Genomic DNA, 3,826 nt, shown 5'->3' with positions numbered 1-3,826 from the left:
CCCATTGTTTCCTTGTTGCTTCTCTGCCTGGAAGATCTGTCCATTGGTGTCAATGGGGTGGTAAAGTCTCCTACTATGAGTGTATTACTATTGATCTCTTCTTTTATGTCAGTCAATAATTGCTTTATGTATGTAGGTGCTCCTATGTTGGGTGTGTATATGTTTACTAGGGTTATGTCCTCTTGATTTAGCAATCTCTTTATTATTACATAATGCCCTTATTTATCTCTTATTATAGCCTTTGTTTTAAAGTCTGTTTTATCTGATGTAAGTATTGCTACTCCAGCTTTTTTTTTTTCATTTCTGTTTGCGTAAAATATCTTTTTCCGTCTCTTTACTTTCAGTCTGTGAATGTCAATGATGTTTCATCTGAAGTGCGTCTCTTGTACACAGCATATGCAGGGTCTTGTTTTCTCATCCATTCGGTTACTCTATGTATTTTGATTGGAGCATTTAATCCGTTTACATTGAAAGTGATTACTGATAGGTACATTGTTACTGTCATTTTATTATTCATATTTGTTATTTCTATTTTCTTTTTTACCTCTTCTCTTTTTACAGAAGATCCTTTAGCATTTTTTGTAATGCTGGCTTGTTGGTGATGAATTCCTTAAGCTTTTTTCTGTCTAGGAAGCTCTTTATATCACCTTCCATTTTAATCGAAAGCCTTGCTGGTAGAATGTCTGTGGTTGTAGATTCTTGTTTTTCATGACTTTTGAATATTTCTTGCCATTCCCTTCTGGCCTGCAAAGTTTCCATTGAAAAGTCAGCAGACATTCTTATGAGGGTACCCTTGTAAGTAACTAGCTTCCTTTCTCTTGCTGCTTTTAAGATTCTCTTTGTCTTTGACCTTTGGCATTTTAATTATAATGTGTCTTGGGGTAGGTCTGTTTGAATTCCTCTTGTTTGAAACTCTTTGTGCTTCCTGAACTTGTATGTCTAATTCCTTTGCCAGGTTAAGGAAGTTTTCTGTTATTATTTCTTCAAATAGATTCTCAATCCCTTGCTCTCTCTCTTCCTCTTCAGGTACTGCTATGATTCGCATATTTTTACACTTTATGTTGTCCCAGAGGTCTTTTAAACTATCCACATTTTTTAAAATTCTTTTTTCTTTTTATTGTTCTGATTGGATGTATTATGCTACTTTGTCTTCCAATTTGTTGATTTGATCTTCTGCTTTGTTCAATGTACTGTTGAATTCTTCATTTCTGTTATCATATTCCTCATTTCTGTCTGGTTCTTTTTTACGGTTTTTACGTCCTTTTTTTATGCTCTCATTTTGTTCATCCATTCTCCGCATAAGTTCGTTAAGCGTCCTTATAATCCTTATTTTGACCTCTGACTCTGGTAGGTTGCTTACCTCCATTTCATTTAGTTTATTTTCTGGAGTTTTCTCTTGTTGTTTCATTTGTGGCTTGTTTCTTTGTTTTCTCATTTTATTAGCCCCTCTGTGTTCTATGTGTCAGGAATAATTGTTTTGTCTCTCAGCCTTGGCCAGATGGCCTAATGTTGAAGGTGTCCTGTGTGGCGCACTCTACTTGATCCTTTGTGTCAGTAGCTCTGGACGTGACCTTTGTGTGGATTGTGCGTGATCTTAAAAGTATGGAACGCTTCACGAAGTGCGTGTCAACCTTGCACAGGGGCCATGCTAATCTTCTCTGTATCATTCCACTTTTAGTATATGTGCTGCCGAAGCAAGCATACGAATCTTTTTTTAAAAAACAGTATTTCCAAGAAAAATGAACAGAGGCAATAAATAAATATTTAAAATCTCTTTTCATGCTTTACTTTATGAAATCTGCTTTCTCATAGGTCCAGGAAAGATGATGGATATTAGCAGCTGAGAGGAGGGGAAGTAAAATTATGAGCTGTTTCCCTGTATTCTAGGAGAAGATGAAGAAGTGTAAATAGAAATAGTTGCTCTGGGAGAAGATAGATTCCCTGAAAATTAAAGGCAAATTTCAACAAAACGAAAATGAATTTTTTTTTGTTTCCTATCATTGGCATAGAAAAAAATTGTGACAGGCCTGGTGTGCTGGGGAGAAGGGAGAGAGGCTGGCACACTTGGCTGGTGAGAGGAGAACTTGGGGACCATGGCTCATTGGTGATGTATAACTCGGATAACCAAAAATTGTGGAGAGGTGGTCTTTTTGGTGCAGCCACCAGCTTCTTATTGAACTTAGAGAGACGTGTTTGTAATCAGTAAAAGGTAGAAACTGTGACCTACCACTCAGCACTAAAGATTCATGGACACTTATCTATTGGATTACTTGATGTCTGCAGGGGGCGGCACAACTCAAGGGAAAGGAAGAGGAAGAATATTTACAGGATTTTTAGTAGAAACTGAAGTGAGCATTTCTTCGAGGAAATATAGGCCTTGAACCTGTTACAAGGTGGTGGTAAAGGCAAGCATGAAACCAGAACCTCCTTTCCCACTTTTATCCCGTCTTTAGAAAAGCATTATTTAATCCTAGTCCTTTTTTAGCTTTGGGGAAACAGATTCAATATGGGGCAAAAATGAGGAGTAGAGCAGAAAAATGGGAATTTGAAGGGAGAGAGTGAAGTCAAGAGAGTGGGTGGGGGCCAGGGGAATGGAAAAGGTAGGTATTTATGGGCAATGGGAGAGATGGTGAAAGTGGCTAGAGGGCAGGGTGGAAGGTGTAACTGAGACCTAAACGGGGGATATTTGAAAGTTAGATTTCTCACTCTGGAGAAAGGGCACTTATGTACATCTACCAATCTCCATTCTCCCTTGTCTGTCTACCTATACACATAGATCTAGGCAAGAAGGGAAGGAAGGAAATTGCTCCACACAGTGTGATATCCTGGAGATAAGGAGTGGGGATAGGGATGTCAGAGTTAGAATATAGGATCTAGAAACAAATCAGATTCTTTCTCTCCCAGCCTTTGTTTGCCCCTCTTGCCTTAGCGCTGGAAAAATCAAATGTACCATTCAGGAAACAGTGTGAACAAGCTTAAGGGAAGGAAAAGGCAGAGACTAAACATTTGAAAATTAAGACCATTAAGACCCTAAATCAGGAAAAAAAGATACTGATACCCTTGTATCCTGAGTTTTGACATGTCCATCTGTGAAGGCTCAGATCAAACTCTATATGCGTGCGTTGCCGTTAGCACCACGTTGGATGGCAGTTAGTGAAGTTTGTGTCCACGAAAAGATGGTCTGAAAAATCTCCTTCCCAGAACATCACAACTAGATCGCTTTTTCAAGACCATCATAGATGTGAGATACCTATCAGGGCCAGAAGTTGATAGTGTTCATCCACTAATCAGGTGAGGGAGAAACCACAGTAAGAACAGAAGAGGGGGGAACTTCAGATAGGGAGGAGAACAGATAAGATCTTTGGATTTTAGTCAAATTTCCTGATAGATCCTAGTCCTGGGGATGAGGAGGACATAAACCATGAGCAGTAATGACCCAAGGGATCCTTAAAGGACATGAGCAGTAATGACCCAAGGGATCCTCAAAATGAGAGCATAAAAAAGAAGAAGCATCTTTACCCTGATAAAAATTATGAGCTTTATTGTGAGACTTATAATATTTTTAAAAAGTAACTTCTCTTAGGGGCCTTTCCAAATGTCCTCTGATTCAGGGTAAATGTTGTTTTCTCAGCCCAACGATGCTGGGTTTTCATTTAGCCACGATATCAATAGTCATTTGGCCTGCCTCTCCATTGTCGGAAACACGATCCCCATTTGTGACCCAGCTGTTAAGGAGAAGGCTTTATGTACCCTGGATAACGTGAATGTCAGTGTGGAAAATCAGGGCCAGATTAAGATGTACATCAATGAAGTGTGTCGGGAGACT

The 3,826-nt window shown here is 39.0% G+C and overlaps 1 non-coding gene across 1 annotated transcript; it reads right to left on the bottom strand.

Annotated features, from left to right (window-relative positions):
• Positions 1–1,596: 1,596 nt before the first annotated feature.
• LOC111733256 lies at positions 1,597–1,702 on the bottom strand. The gene has a single exon (XR_002777915.1). It is a non-coding gene; the product is annotated as a U6 spliceosomal RNA (small nuclear RNA).
• Positions 1,703–3,826: the final 2,124 nt, after the last annotated feature.

The sequence above is a fragment of the Pteropus vampyrus genome, unplaced genomic scaffold (assembly GCF_000151845.1).
Source record: "Pteropus vampyrus isolate Shadow unplaced genomic scaffold, Pvam_2.0 Scaffold543, whole genome shotgun sequence".
Taxonomy (NCBI): domain Eukaryota; kingdom Metazoa; phylum Chordata; class Mammalia; order Chiroptera; family Pteropodidae; genus Pteropus; species Pteropus vampyrus.
Note: the sequence above shows the minus strand (reverse complement) of the source record. Positions and strands in the feature narration are given on the sequence as shown.